The sequence below is a fragment of the Bos taurus genome, chromosome 6, assembly GCF_002263795.3.
Source record: "Bos taurus isolate L1 Dominette 01449 registration number 42190680 breed Hereford chromosome 6, ARS-UCD2.0, whole genome shotgun sequence".
Classification (NCBI taxonomy): domain Eukaryota; kingdom Metazoa; phylum Chordata; class Mammalia; order Artiodactyla; family Bovidae; genus Bos; species Bos taurus.
The window spans coordinates 5190090-5206863 of NC_037333.1; positions in this window are offsets into that span (position 1 = coordinate 5190090).

The following is a 16774-nucleotide window of genomic DNA, read 5'->3' on the forward strand; positions in this document are numbered from 1 at the left end:
CAAGAAGCAACAGTTAGAACTAGACATGGAACAATGGACTGGTTCCAAATTGGAAAAGGAGTATGTCAAGGCTGTATATGTCAACCTGCTTATTTAACTTATATGCAGAGTACATCATGCAAAATGCCAGTCTGGATGAATCACAAACTGTAATCAAGATTGCCAGGAGAAATATCAGCAGCCTTAGATATCACTAGCAGATGATACCACTCTAATGGCAGAAAGTGAAGAAAAACTAAAGAACCTTTGATTAGGGTAGAAGAGGAGAGTAAAAAAAAGCTGGTTTAAAACTTAGCATTAAAAAAATTAAGATCTTGGCATCTGGTCCCATCATTTTATGGCAAATCAGTTCAGTTCAGTCACTTAGTCATGTCCGACTCTCTACAACCCCATGAACTGCAGCACACCAGGCCTCCCTGTCTATTACCAACTCCCAGAGTCCACCCAAACTCATGTCCATTGAGTCAGTGATGCCACCCAACCATCTCATCCTCTGTCGTCCCCTTCTCCTCCTGTCCTCAATCTTTCCCAGCATCAGGGTCTTTTCAAATGAGTCAGGTCTTTGCATGAGGTGGCCAAAGTATTGGAGTTTCAGCTTCAACATCAGTCCTTCCAATGAACACCCAGGACTGATCTCCTTTAGGATGGACTGGTTGGATCTCCTTGCAGTCCAAGCGACTCTCAAGAGTCTTCTCCAACACCACAGTTCAAAAGCATCAACTTTTCGGTGCTCAGCTTTCTTTATAGTCCAACTCTCACATCCATACATGACCACTGGAAAACCACAGCCTTGACAAATAGATTGTTGGGGGGAATGGAAATAGTGACGGACTTTATTTTCTTGGGCTCCAAAATCACTGTGGATGGTTACTGCAGCCATGAAACTTAAAGAAACTTAAAGAACTTTCTCCTTGGAAGAAATGCTATGACAAATCTGGACAGCGTATTAAAAAGTGGAGACATCACTTTGCCAACAAAGGTCCGTATAGTCAAAGCTGTTTTTTCCAGTAGTCAAGTATGGATGTGAAATTTGCACCATAAAGAAGGCTGAACATTGAAGAATTGATGCTTTTGAACTGTGCTTTGAACTGTTGGAGAAGACTCTTGAGAGTCCCTTGGACAGCAAGGAGATCAAACCAATCAATTCTAAAGGAAATCAACCCTGAATATTATTGGAATAACTTATGCTGAAGCCAAATCTCCAGTACTTTGGCCACCTGATGCAAAGAGCCAGCTCATTCGAAAAGATCCTCATTCTGGGAAAGGTTGAGAGCAGAAGAAGGGGGCAACAGAAGATGAGATGGTTGGACAGCATCACTGACTCAATGGACATGAGTTTGAGCAAACTCTGGGAGATAGTGAAGGACAGGGAAGCCTGGTATGCTGCAGTTCAGGGGGTGGCAAAGAGTTGGACATGACTTAGTGACTGTACAACAACTACATAAAGATCAAATATTCAATTTCAGTCTACCATAAAGTGACTTACTGGCTTTAGTATAAGAAACAGATGATTGACAAGAACTCTATCTGACCCATGTACCATAAAATCTGGGATGATCTAACCAGTTGCTTGACATATGATGAGGCAGTTTGGAGATAAATATTTTCACAATGTCTCAAAATCTTTCAGAACCAAAGATAGAATAAAACACCTTTGTGTATGGTCATAAATACAAGGCACAAGTTTGTCTTTATTTTATAGATAGTATATTACTGAAAAGGGTCAAACAGAAAAATGAAACTATTTTGGATTGTTTTGTTATTGAGTCTACAGAAATTCACTGTAGTAGCAGCATAATCATGCAATAGCTACATGTAATTTTTGTTTAAACTATTCAATAAGATTAGTGAACAAATGATGCAAAGACAACAGTTTGAAATATCTTCCAATTGTAGCTAATCTTTTTCTGGGGAAATATTAAGATTCTGGAACAAAATATTCATGACACAAGCCTATGTTTCTTATGGGACTAGTTTTAGTTCTTCAGAACTTACTAACATTAATGCTTTGGCATCCTTTCAAATGAAGAGTTATCAATACAAACCTTGAAGACAAATTAAATATCCTGCTACAGTATGGTGAGAGAAGGTTAACAAACTTCATAATGTTTAAAATTTCATTAGGAATATATCTAAGTATAGACTAACATTTTGAATTGCTTCTTTATTATGTAAGAACATCCCTAGGCTTTTCAATTAAATTCCCTTGTATTATCATGAACTATTTTTTCTTTTAATTCAGCCAACTGAAAAAGAAAGCAATTAATAATGCCTAATGTTAATAGAAACAAAAACAACCTATGGAGAACTTTCCTTCTCTATGGACATGTTTACCATTTTCTAAGCAAGAGAAAATTGTACTAACATGCTGTCACATTTCCTCTAAAACATTACTGTTAGAGCACCGGTAGTGACCAGCAATAGAGAATACAACCTCCATTTCCTTCCCCATAGAGAAAAGGCCCATAAAAAGTTTTTTAAATTCTTTAAATATGTCCATTTAGAATCCAGAAACTCAAAATATTTTACCAACTAACCACTAAGTGTAGAGTATCTACTAAATCATCATTCGTACAATGGTTTCTGTGTGAACTTTCAAAATTTAACAAATTCTTCATGCTGCTCATAGTAATGGAAAAGGACAAATTAAATGGTCTTCCCTGGCGGCTCAGACGGGAAAGAATCTACCTGCAATGCAGCAGACCTGGGTTTGATCCCTGGTTTGGGACGATCCCCTGGAGAAAGGAATAGCAACCCACTCCAGCATTCTTGCCTGGAGAATTCCATAGACAGAGGAGCCAGGTGGGCTACAGTTCATGGGGTTGCAAATAGTCGGACACGACTGAGCAACTAACACTTGCGCTTTCACAAATAAAATTCCTGAATCCCAGGACAATAGATGTTCTGGGTTGTAGTAGATATACCTGAATATACATCTGAGTCCTTCCCAGTAAACAGAGAGATTGTGTGATCCTTCTTGCCACAGATTTGATCGGACCAGCAATGAGACTGAAAGCCTGGCCCTAAGATCTGGAACTGTCTGTCCTGGCTCCCAAATATAAACTGGGTCCCTGAGAGGCTTGCAGAGACTTTCTAAGAGGCAGCAATGAGGAAGCTGGCCTCACTCCCGTGCACGAAGACTGGAGGAGTATGAATGGGAGCTGCTAACACTATGGAAAGCTAACACTATGGAAAGAATTTATCAGGAAGGGAAATGGAGGTGAGAGAGAGAGCCTTCTCTGGAGCTCTTCCACAGGGCTACAAATTCAACCTGTCCTGAATTCTTATGGAGATCTTACATGCATTTAAAATAATATCCTCCTCAACTGATTCTTTTCTTAAAACCTTGAGTACACTTTCTATGAGAACCTTTACTTGGACCTGATTATTGTGAGTTATTATTGGACCTTGAATTGGACCTGATTATTGTGAGTTGGCGTTAGTCACCAACATAAAGAAGGCAGTCTGAAACACAAGGAAGAGTTGTAGTCGTCATGCACCCTAGGAAGGCAGGGTGTTAGTGTGGGGCAAGCGAGAAGGGCATTTAATCTCTGGGAGCTTAAGTTTCCTCATCCATATAGTGAGAAAAAACAACCCACTCTTTTTAAGATTACTATCAAGATTTTTTAAAGTGAATATAAATCTATCATTTTTCTAACACTGAATAAGAACAAAATAAATGATGTTTACTTTATAATTATGCAATCAAGTTGTATATCCTTCATTCGGCCTGTGAAAACTATTCATTTTTTTACATTTAATCAAACGTAAGATAGTTAAAAGATGAAGTTTTCTTATCTGAAGAAATAAGCTACAATTCCCTTATGGAATTTTTTACAGGCTACATATTTATGGACATAAAACATATAAGCCATGAAAACTATTTTTTATGCTGATTTTTTTTTTTTTAGAAAAAAATTAATTGGTGAAGAAAATGAGTCTATTCATTCCTATTTTCCTATACTGTTCAGGCTAGTGCAGACATAAGTGTATCTAGCTCATTGGTGGTATCTGGCTATCATTTAGGATCATCAAAGCTTGTTCATAAAGATCGACCCTTCTTTTCAGATGATTAAACAAGTGGACAGCGCATAAATTAACCATGATGTGCCTTGCCTTAAACACTTACACAGTACCAGATCCACCTATAATGTATACCATAATCCAAAAACTCTTTTATCACTGAAGTGTCAGAAAGTGTTTCTTATAAACACCATAACTGAATACATTCTGCACATTTCCTTAGGCAAAAATATAGCCATTTCATATTAAAGTTCCATGTGGATATACAAAATGCCTGGCCTTTGCGAAACAGACCTTTAACAGAAGAGAACAGATTAATTCTTTGTTTTTCACTTCACAATGAGAAAAACAGCTGAGGACCCTTAATTGAAACAATGAGAGGATACACATAGTCCATATAACTCTTTCAAGAATAACCCTTAAATGCTTTCCAGTAGGAGGAACTTGGAGAAAATAAAGTGGATAAATAAACTGTGGTGGACAGATTTCCAAATAGTCTTTTCTAAATTGAAACCATCTACACATAAAGTCAACAGATCTCTTTTCTTAAAAAAATTCAGTGTCGTTATTAAAGAAATAGTAAACTTTCTTTGTTCATCTTACCAAGTCATATTTTAGTTATTGGACAAGGACACCATGCAAGCTCCTTGTTCTATACTAGAATTTCAAACACTGTTGTTTATACCTTAGTGATAGCTTATAATAATGATGGCTTGAAGCAAAATGAAATGCATCCTCACTCAATGCTTATCCTAATATTCTAAAATAAATGACACGTTCAACAATAACTTTCAAAGCTTTGTTCATGAATTTAGTAACCCTATGAAACACACCTTTTGTCCGCAGTAGCTCTTTTTACTTACCAGATCTGACGAACAACAGTTCAAGTTGTCTGATGTCTACATAATAGGAACAAATGCAATCTGGAAACAAGATCAGAACCTCAAAGTCTGTAATTATTTGCATCCCCATCACCTGCCTGAGATCATCAAACCACAGGAATTTCTTTATTGATCCTAGGATTTTTGTGGAATGATTTATTTTGAATAATGCATATTTTATAAGAGAAATCTTTTTACCAGGCAAAACTAAACAAAGTTGTTTCAACACTAGCAATTATTTGTAACTTTTTAGCATGCAAAATTTATAAAAATTAAACATTTTCTCCCAGGATCAATAATAAATGTGAAATAATTGTCATTATTTAATGCTCTGAAAATAATTTTAAAGGATAGTACAATAAATGCATTGTATTTAGTCTCTCAATCCTCTAGGTTATCATGACACTTATCACATTTTATCCAATGTTTTAAGCTAAAATAAGGCTCTGAATTTGCTCTTGTGCCACCATATGCAATTTCAAACAGCTATCGGAAACAAAAAACAATGTAGATCTAGGAATCAACTAAGCAGGATTTCTCCAGATTTTCCCTTGTTTTACTAAGAAAAAGTTTAATGATCTATTTCACTGTATGTGAGTGTAAATGCTAAGAACATTATTAGTTTATGGTTCTAAAGAAGAGTTTATCATATTCAAAATGCCCTCAAAGATATGACAATAACAAGTGTGAGAGAAATGAGAAATTCAGTATATTAAAATCATTTAATTAAAATGATAAGTTATTTAGTACTATTTTGTAATATTTATCTTATAAAGCAGCTAAGATACAATTTTTTAAGGGACTTCTAAGGTAAGTTTTCCATCTCATTTGACATGAAACATCAGCTGTAAAGGACAACTCATTTTTGGCAAATCCATTAAAAACAGAATTATGTCTTTGGTATGTGGTATAATTTATATATTTGCAAATATACATTGATAACATATAGTGGCTTTTCATTATGAGTTCTGAGTAAATACCATTCAAATCTATGTTTGAGCAGAGGACATGAGAGATATTTAGCTAACTGAATTGGAAGAGATTAAAAGAAAACAATGTTTGAATATGCCCCCAAACTTAATCTCTATGAGGACTATGGCAAAGATATAATTAGTTATTTGGGGAAACAAAATGGAAATAAGAATCGAAGAGAAGTGGAATAATATAAATACTTTCCACTTTAAATTTATTAAATTTCTTACCAAAATTGTTGCTAAGAAAACTCTTGTCCTGATGTGTTTATGTATGTGTTCAACATTTAACCACTTAACCGTTCTATGGCTCTTAAGCAACAAAGTTTAGCAGTGCCTTTGATTTGCTTCAGTATAATGGACACCCTTATTTGGGTTTTAAATTTTGTTTGGATAAAAGTTAAGCATGTTAGGACTGGGGGCCTTTAACTTCCCAAATCCTTTAGTATGCCAAATCTGGAGTGAAAACAGAACTGAGAAAAGGCAATCTGCAGACTTTTCCTTTGGAACCTAGCTTGAAAGGGGCCTTTTCCATGGGACAGTTTTAAGAAACAAACATAAATGTCCTGTAGTATATTAATTTAAATGAAAGTCCCTTTTGAGCAAAACAAATCACTTACAAAAATAAACATTGTTTCAGTCCCCAAAATTACAGGTTGAAGTGACATGACCAGTGTCTTAAGGAAATCTGCATTATTTTGGATGGTTCCAAGAAAAGGCAATTGAGGCTATGAAACGTGACCCCTTGCTATCCATCGAAGGTCATGTTGTTCTGTCCTCAACTGTGTAAATAAACTCCATCAGCTCCTTGTGTTCATCTGTGAGTCAAGGAGAAGAAGCCCACTGTGATTGCTTACCTTCACACAGAAACAAAGACAAAAACCAGGAGCACAAGGTCTCTCTTATCTGTCTAGTAGAAAGCAAGGTCTTCTTTGGTTTCTTTTTATCCTACCATCCTAGCTATTTTAAGTGACTTTCAGGAGAATCTATAAAAAACATGGGTCAGAAGATTTCTAAATTCAACCAAGTACTCTTCTTTTGAACATTAAATAAAACAAGGTGGAAACTGTATAGAGTGAGGAATAATCTCCAAGGTTTTGAAATTAATTACCACAACCTGACTCCAGGTTTATTTCATGGGTACTACTCCCCACTCCTTCAGCCCTATTTAGTTATCAGCAGGAACAACCAATCAGTGTGTTTACAGATATGGAAAGGAGGCTGTGAGCACCAATTATAGAAACCAACAATAAAAGATGTCTTCTTCCCTGATCAAAGAGACCAGGAGACATAGCAGAAGTCCTTTCTCAGGAATCCCCAGAATTTACAATACATGGCAGACTCCACCAGACTCTCAGCAGCTCTGCTGAATGTGACAAGCCTAATGAGATGTTACACAGACCAGACACACACAGGCAATTAGCACTTTCCACAGGTCTCTAACCTTTGACCCTTCTTTCTCTATAGATTAACACCCAGGACTCTGATCCATCGACATTAGTAAACAATTCAAATACAAGAATGTTACCTTAAAGGATAGAAAGAGATTCAGAAAGTTGCTAATCACACTCAAGTTTGCCAAAAACCGAAGGATTTGCTAAACTCTGTGGAATAACTATAGCATAAACTCATTATGCATCAGTATGCTACATGTTAGAAATTCCAACTCCTGCCAGATATGTTACATTAGCACATTTAAAATGGAATACTCGATTAACAATGTTTGACATCTCCACTGTGTACATTTTCAGTTCTATTATCACTCCAAACAGTTCCTGAAAAAACATTCACCGGCTAACGGTAGAACTGTGAACAATTTTGGGAAAAAAAGGGGGGGAAAAAAAACAAAAAACAGCCAAACGACTGTTTAAAAGCTATTTATATGTTCATTGAGTAGTTTTTTGGAGAATGATCCTGAATTAATTTTAGCATTATAAGACATGCTATAATTTTAAACAATTTCTCCTGTATTCAATCACATATAGAACCAAATTCACAAGACTTCTACAAACTGAGCTCTACAAAGTTCAGTTTCAAACTGAACACAATGAAAATGTTCTAATATAAGATAGTGAGGAAATGCTTAATTTCACATACTTCACTGAGTAAAAAGAAGAAGGTCTGGATTTGATTCATCTAGTACTGCTTCCAAACGTGATCTTTTTATTTCTAAATATCTCCAAAGGATGTTGTGGAGGTACCATATGTGAAGAATGGAGCCATATGATTTAAAGGAAAAACTTCACCTTTGGCGAAAGGCAAGCCAGAACTTGAATACTTACTGGTTGTGAGTGACCTTGGGCAGGCTGCTCATTCTTTTCTGGTCTTCTCTTTTCCCATCTACAAAGACAAGGAAGATAATATTTTTCAGGGATCATTTAGGATGCAAAAAGTAACAGTAAGAAACAAAAGCAGATTACCACCCCTCCCCAACTCATAAAAGTAACCGTCCCTAGTCTTGGATCTATTTCTAATATAAAAACTGTTTTGAAAATATATTCTCAAAGTTACTACAAAATGACCCATTTGGCATAAATCTGTTCGGAAACATTTCCTAATCTGGCCACCTTGTTTAGCTAGACACGAGGTGGTAGTGAACTCAGGTCTGGGTCAATAAGACAGCTTTTCAGGTAAGTCCACAATTCAGTGCCGGGGCTTAGACAGTCACATCCCTTAAGAGTTCTTGGAGAACTGCTGCCAGTGACCATAGACCACTGCTTCCCAACATTCGGCAATAAAAGGAAGGCAAGCCACCCATGAACTTAACCACAATTGTACTTTTTATGAAGAGATTTGAAATTTTGTTCCAGAGCAGTATTTTCTGCCTGACAATGCCATTTCTGCTTTACCACTTTGTTAAAAAAATAAATGTTCCCAAATAGTAAAGCTTCTTTCACAAGAATGCCTTATGGAAAGTTTTCCTTTAAAAGTCAAATACTCTTTTCATTTTTAAACGTATACAAAAAAAATTTAATTGATATAATTGTACTAAAGGAAAATAAATGATACATACGACACTCACATCTGGACTGGAATTATTTTCCCTAAACTTTCTAAATACAAACTTGTTTTTTGACTAAGATCAATTTAAGAAACTTCAGTTCTAGAGAATATTAAAGAGTTCTAAATGACTGCACACATGGAACCAGGGAATATACTCTTACATTACGTGAGTTTTTAATTTAGAGTAGGCTGGACTGGAAGAAACACAAGCTGGAATCAAGATTGTCAGGAGAAACATCAATAACCTCAGATATGCAGATGACACCACCCTTATGGCAGAAAGTGAAGAGGAACTCAAGAGCCTCTTGATGAAAGTGAAAGTTATGACCAACCTAGATAGCATATTCAAAAGCAGAGACATTACTTTGCCAACAAAGGTTTGTCTAGTCAAGGCTATGGTTTTTTCCTGTGGTCAGGTATGGATGTGAGAGTTGGACTGTGAAGAAGGCTGACGCCAAAGAATTGATGCTTTTGAACTGTGGTGTTGGAGAAGACTCTTGAGAGTCCCTTGGATGGCAAGGAGATCCAACCAGTCCATTCTGAAGGAGATCAGCCCTGGGATTTCTTTGGAAGGAATGATGCTAAAGCTGAAACTCCAGTACTTTGGCCACCTCATGCAAAGAGTTGACTCATTGGAAAAGACCCTGATGCTGGGAGGGATTGGGGGCAAGAGGAGAAGGGAACGACAGAGGATGACATGGCTGGATGGCATCACTGACTCGATGGACGTGAGTCTGAGTGAACTCCGGAAGTTGGTGACGGACAGGGAGGCTTGGCGTGCTGCGATTCATGGGGTCGCAAAGAGTCGGACACGACTGAGCGACTGATCTGATCTGAATGGAAATTAAAATTATAACATGTTGCAAATGAGTGTCAGAATATTCACATATGTATCTGTATTATATAGCCCCAAGAAGATGGTAGAAATTCTTCAGTTCAGTTCAGTTCAGTTCAGTCGCTCAGTCGTGTCTGACTCTTTGCGACCCCATGAATCGCAACACGCCAGGCCTCCTTGTCCGTCACCAACTCCCGGAGTTCACTCAGACTCACGTCCATCGAGTCAGTGATGCCATCCAGCCATCTCATCCTCTGTCGTCCCCTTCTCCTCTTGCCCCCAATCCCTCCCAGCATCAGGGTCTTTTCCAATGAGTCAACTCTTCACATGAGGTGGCCAAAGTACTGGAGTTTCAGCTTTAGCATCATTCCTTCCAAAGAAATCCCGGGGCTGATCTCCTTCAGAATGGACTGGTTGGATCTCCTTGCCGTCCAAGGGACTCTCAAGAGTCTTCTCCAACACCACAGTTCAAAAGCATCAATTCTTCGGCACTCAGCCTTCTTCACAGTCCAACTCTCACACCCACACATGACCACAAGAAAAACCATAGCCTTGACTAGACGGACCTTTAAATAATTCTAGAATGATACAGAACAAATTTCCTTAAAATACAGATTAAAACAATGCCAAGTTTAATGAGATTCTGACAAATATAGACAAATTTAAACTCAGTATTCTCATGCAAAGCTATCTCACAACTCTGTCATCCATACTTATCATGCACTCATCAACTCTCCCCACCCTGTACACACTCTTGAATCTCAAGTCCTGGCCAGTCTTCTCATGACCGGGAGCCATGATTAACTACTGAGGATTTATTGAGAGCTTAGTACCAACATGGCATCTGTTCTTCAGAGACTACAAATAAAATATATATAAATGCCACTGGAAGGCATGACCATAGCTCTCAAGTGAAACTCTGTGTTTGTTTTGTTTTGCTTTTGTTTATTATGGGGCGGGGGGCGTGGTTTGGCCCTGCAGTGTGGCTTGCGGCATCTTAGTTTCCTGACTAGGTATCAAACCTGGGCTCAAGGCAGTGAAACAGACTCCTAACCCTGGACCTCGAAGGAATTCCCATGTGAAACCTTTGTATATCCTGAAAACTCAAAATTCGTCTAATTACAATGGATGGATAAGACATATTTAAATTAATCGTTGCTCTAAAGATACTTGAAAATACAGAAACAATAACATATTTAAGCACTGATTTGAAGTAAACTCTATCTAAATTTTCAGAAATTTTATTAAGTGTAAATTTTGTTTTGAATAATTTAACTCTCTCAACCATAAGAATACCAAATTAAAAACCTCAAAATTTAATAGAGTATTATTTTATAAAGATTAAAAAACATCGGGCCATTGTTTCTTCTCCTGGCTCTCATTTGAAGGTCACTTTTCATTCTATTTAGAGGGAAGAAAAGTTACATGAATATTTCATTAGACAGGAGATAAGTGAAATTAATATATGAAGACAGGACAGAAGTAATGAAATGGGAAGCCAGTTAGATGAACACTGTTAACAAAGGAATGAAACTGTGGGACTTTGTGGAATATTGCCCTCTTTTCTCAAAATATATAAAATGAAAAGAGAAATAAGGAAACACAGGCATTTTGTAGCACCTACCAGCCAGTTTCAATTGGTTAGAGCAAGTTAGAAAGAAACGCTTTTGCCTGAAATTGGACAAGTTAACTGCTTTTCATTTTTTAATTTAGAAATTTTAACATTAGAAACAGTTCCTCTTTTAGAACCATTTCTTCTCTGTTAAGAAATGCACTCACAGAATGACTTACCAATTGTCTTATGCTGTGAATAAAGTTACTGCTTTTCTCTTGTTATATATTGAATAAATGAAGAAATAATGAAAATAATAAATTATTACAACATATAAGTTGGACAGAGTTCCATTTTCTAAGCTCCCACCACCCAAGGGTCAAAAATAAAGACAATTTGGGGGGAAAAAAAAAACTTTCCCCTAATTTGATTGTTGAATCTTCATAAGATAAAAGTTATGTTGAAAAACTTTTAAAGAAAGGTTGTTTTAATTAGTTTGTTTTTAAACAGCGCCTGGTTCTTTTTGCTTTCCTAAAATGAAAACACAATTAGAAAAGAATGTGAAATCAGTCAATAAAATTTTTTGGTATGTTTCTGGCTTAAATCCAGAGAAAGTTTTCAGTGGATGCACTAGACACCATTACACCATTAGAAACCAGAAAAACTGGAAGGAAAAGATGAATCACTTCTCACATTCAGTGCGTTCACTCACGTAGTACACTCAGAGGGGCACCATTTCCCAGGCTTTAAAAAATTCATAGACACTTCTAAGAAACCCCAAACTACCATAATTGCAAACTGAAGTAAACTAAATCTTCAATTTCCTTCATTGGTTTCAAAATGAATAGACTTTCCAAAATTTATTCAAATTACAAGCCCTGATTTCCCCTCTTCCAGTCCTTAGTTGTGCTAGCAAAAAGTACAAAAAGCTTTTGTTCCTAGAATTCACCAACAACAAGATCACATATCTTTTCTTACTTCAAGATTATACTTAGTTTGATCATATATAAATTTATGTCCTTGTTAATTTTGTCCCTGAATTATCTTTTTTCTTATTTTAAATTACCATGTGTACAGACATGTTAACTGGAGATTTAATTTCTGGTTCTCAGAAATGCACTGTTTATGTATGGGTATGAATATTCTTGAATGTTGGGGGAAGGGAAAGACCTTAATCCGGAGTGATGTCCATGACAGGCATTGAAATATGGTAGGTTCATTAGGGGTCAACTTGCATAAGAGACTGAAGAGCTTGCTGAAGAGCACTTTTCCTATGAGAGAACAAAGGCAGGCAAATGGAAATCAGAGAGAAAGATGGACTTCACTGAGAGATGATGACACGGAATCTGTTCATAGCCAACTTCCGCAGGAACTCATGTTTGAGTCGTTTGGTGATGATATTAATTGTAGACTAAAGTATAAGCAAAGTTTTATTTTTTTTAAGAAAGGCACTAGGGAAGGCAGCCCTGTTTTGGTACCTTTGTTATTTGTCTAACATGAAAGAAGAAACAGGGAAGCACTTATAAATGGGCTTGGTTCCAAGGTACAAAGAATATTACAAAACATAGAACAGAAGTAACAGCTTGAGACAGAAACACACATTATTTACTGGAGGCAGTGGTGCTCTGCTAAGGAGATGCTGGATCAGAGTTCTTGATGCCTGATGGGAAGGTTAGGTAACTGTGGGCATACCTGGGGCTGTGGGAAGTTTTCAGGTCATGTCTTTATATATACAGTATATTTCTTCATGGAAGGCTATGGTAACCAACAAACTTACCCATATGTATACCTGAGACACGTCCAGGGCATCTCAGAAATAAGGGAGGAGGTGGGAGACCTTTGGGTGGACTATAAAGCCTACCACAACTTATTAATAGGACCTCATTCTAAACCTGAGGCTGGTTTAAATTTAGGAAATATAATGTCATTCTATATTATATGTAACTGAAGAGCCGCTTCATGAGAGTGAAAGAGAAGAGTGAAAAGCTGGCTTAAAACTCAATATTCAAAAAATATATATCATGACATCCAGTCCCATCACATGGCAAATAGATGGGGAAACAGTGGAAAGAGTGACAGATTTTATTTTTGGGGGCTCCAAAATCATTGCCAATGGTGAGTGCAGCCATGAAATTAAAGATGATGTTTCTTGGAAGAAAATCTGTGACAAACCCAGACAGCATATTAAGAAGCAGAGACATCATTTTGCCAACAAAAGTTCTTATAGTCAAAGCTTTGGTTTTACATTAGTCATGTAAGGATGTGAGAGTTGGACCATAAAGAAAGCTGAATGCTAAAGAATCGATGTTTTTGAATTGTGGTACTGAAGAAGACTTATGAGAGTCTCTTGGACAGCAAGGAAATCAAACCAGCCAATCTTAAAGGAAATCAACCCTAAACATTCACTCATGCTGGAGCTGAAGTTCCAAAACTTTGACCACCAGATGCAAAGAGCCGACTCACTGGAAAAGACCCTGATGCTGGGAAAGCTTGAGGGCAGGAAGAGAAGGAGGTCACAGAGGACTGGTTGGATGGCATCACCGACTCAACGGACATGAGTTTCAGCAAGCTCTGGAAGATAGCGAAGGATGGGGAAGCCTTGCATGCTGCAGTCCATGGTGTCACAGAGTCTTAGTGACTGAACAACAACAATCCCTCCTCAAGCTAATGTGCCAAAACCTTAACAACTCATGAATCTAAGTGAAGGATGTGAAGATGAATATGATACTCTTCACTCAACGTTTCTATAGATTAGAAAATTCCCAAAATAAAATATTCAAAGAACAAAGAGATGTATTTTCAAATAATTGTTCACATGGATGACCACAGGGATCTAATCACTAAGATGTTTGCCTTGGTTTACCTCTGCTCTGACGCATTAAGAGCTACGTGCAGGTATTGCATGCTTCTTATTTCTAAGATCCTAAACAGACACTTGTAACAGTACAGGGATACCTTGTTCTATTTTGCTTAACAGGCATTGCATTTCTTAGAAGTTGAAGGTTTGCGGCAACCCCATGAGGAACAAGTCTACTGGTACCATTTTTCCAACAGCATTGCTCCCACCACACATCAACCTAACAACATCGTAAGGTACTACCATGAGAAGTGGCCAATATCAAAAGATGAAGACCTGCTTGTTTTGTAAATGGATGGCTAGGGAAGCCGAAGTACATAAAGTTTTCATCACTGAGAGATCTGAGCAGCTCCCCAAGAACAGAACCAGGAATAGCTGAGTCACATACTTCACACCTTTGTGAAGGAAAAAGAGATGGTAGCCTTTCTTTTTTTTCTAAGGAAAGAAATGGCAGCCACCTAAAGAACAGTGAGAAAGACAAAGGAAATCATGTGGAGTAAGAAGAAAAAGAGCAAGCAAAGAGATTCCCAGATGGCCACAGGCCTGAAATTTGAATTGATGTGCAATGTGGAGAGAGAGTATGGGAGAAATATATCTATTCATATTAGCATTTAAATTTTTATACAATAAATATATAAACATATTATACATATGTTTCTAAATGTTTTTATTGTCTTCTCTATTTCACAATATATAAATAATCATCTAATTATTTTTCTTCCTGGTAGTAGATGTTACCTACATACCTTCCCAGATATTACAGGCATAAATTCAGGAATACATCAATACCAATATTATTGATTTGACATTTTTATTGTTTTTAAAAGAAACATCTTTTTTCTTATGGAAAATAAAGTCCAATTAATTTGACTTAAAAGTGCTACAATACCAAAGTTACATCCCTTAAAAATTCAGATAGAATGGTTTCAAAGATATTGAAAACTTACCAATTAGTTTATAGTGTTTGTAATATGCTATGCATTTATAAAAACATAGAAAACTTATTTAAATACTCATTGTTCATTTGGGATTTTTTATAAATATATTTTCAAAGCTCATTACTAAAGAGGTATTTTCATGTAAGTCAGACATTGGTTAGAATTTGAATCAACGTACTTTGTGAAATCTTTGAATCAGAATTGTCAAAAACATGATCTTTTTTGTTTAGACACAAAGAAAATTTCAATTTTTAATAAGTAGAAATTGCCACATTTCAACCCCCTTCATCCAGATTCTTCTAGTTGATTTCCTTTCCCTAGTTCCCACCTCAAAGTTTAGTTCATGGATATTCTGGACACAGCCAGCCATCTTTCTAATATTTTAGGCACAAATGAAAAAATAAGATTGAGAATCATAGTAATACAGTAAGAGCCCTACACATGAACCTTCAAGTTGTGAACTTGCACAGATGCAAATGTGAGTTCTCATGTCCAGTCGCATAAGTTAGTTCACGTGTCCGACATGCATTGAAAATGCATGCATACTCTGCAAGCGGTTGTGCTCTGTCATACTGTACTGTAGAATACTGTTTAGAGTTCATAGTACAGTATCTTTATTTCAAGCCCAGGGTATCTGGAAGCAGGTGTGAAAGCAGTGGTAATGTAGCTGGTACTTATAAGAAGCACCAGTTGTACTGTACTGCTGTTCTACTCAAGGTACTTACTGTAAGATTAAAAGTGTTTTGTTTTTGTGTCTATTTTTTATGTGTTATTTCTGTGGAAATTATTGTAAACCTATTACAGTACAGTACTATATAGCCAGTTGTGTTAGTTCAGTACCTAGGCTAACTTTGATGGACTTAAATTGGACTTATGAACATGCTCTTGGAATGAAACTCGTTTGTGTGAGGGTACTGACTTACTGTAGCTATCTTACTGAATTCCTTCTACGGTCCAGGCGCAATGCTGAGCAGTGTGTATATATTATCTCACCTAGTCCTCACAGCTCTATTACCTCACTGCCATCACTATACCCATTTTGCAGCTGAAGAATAAGGCATGGAGAGGTTAAGTAACTTTCCTAAGGTTCCAGTTAATAAATAATACAGCTGAAATGTGACCCCAACCACCTGAATCCAGAACTTGCACTCTGAATCACTCTGCTGTTCTAGAAAAGAAAATAATTTAAATTGGTTTTAGGAAATTAATTAAAATATTTAATGACTCATTAATGTTACTTTACTAGCAGATCAATAAACCAGTGAAAACATTCATAAAAATTTCATAGTCCAAAATATACTTTCCAGCTTTTCACGTGACACTACAAACTGCACTCATTTCAAGCAAGAATGTTACTGTAAGTTAGAAAACACTGCACTATTTTAGTCAACCTCTATTCAACTGAGTTGCCAGTGATAACTGAGTGATGGAGGTTCTCTGTTTCCCTGAGAATTGTATTATTGCTGCTGTTGCTGCTGCTTAGTCACTTCAGTTGTGTCTGGCTCTGTGACCCTATGGACCGCAGCCTGCCAGGCTCCTCTGTCCATGAGATTTTCTAGACAAGAGTACTTAGAGTGGGTGGCCATGCCCTCCTCCAGGGGATCTTCTTGACACAGGGATCAAACCAGGGTCTCGTGCACTGCAGGCAGATTCTTTACTGCTGAGCCACCAGGGAAGCCCATACTATTGCTACTCTTAGGACACTGGACTTCCC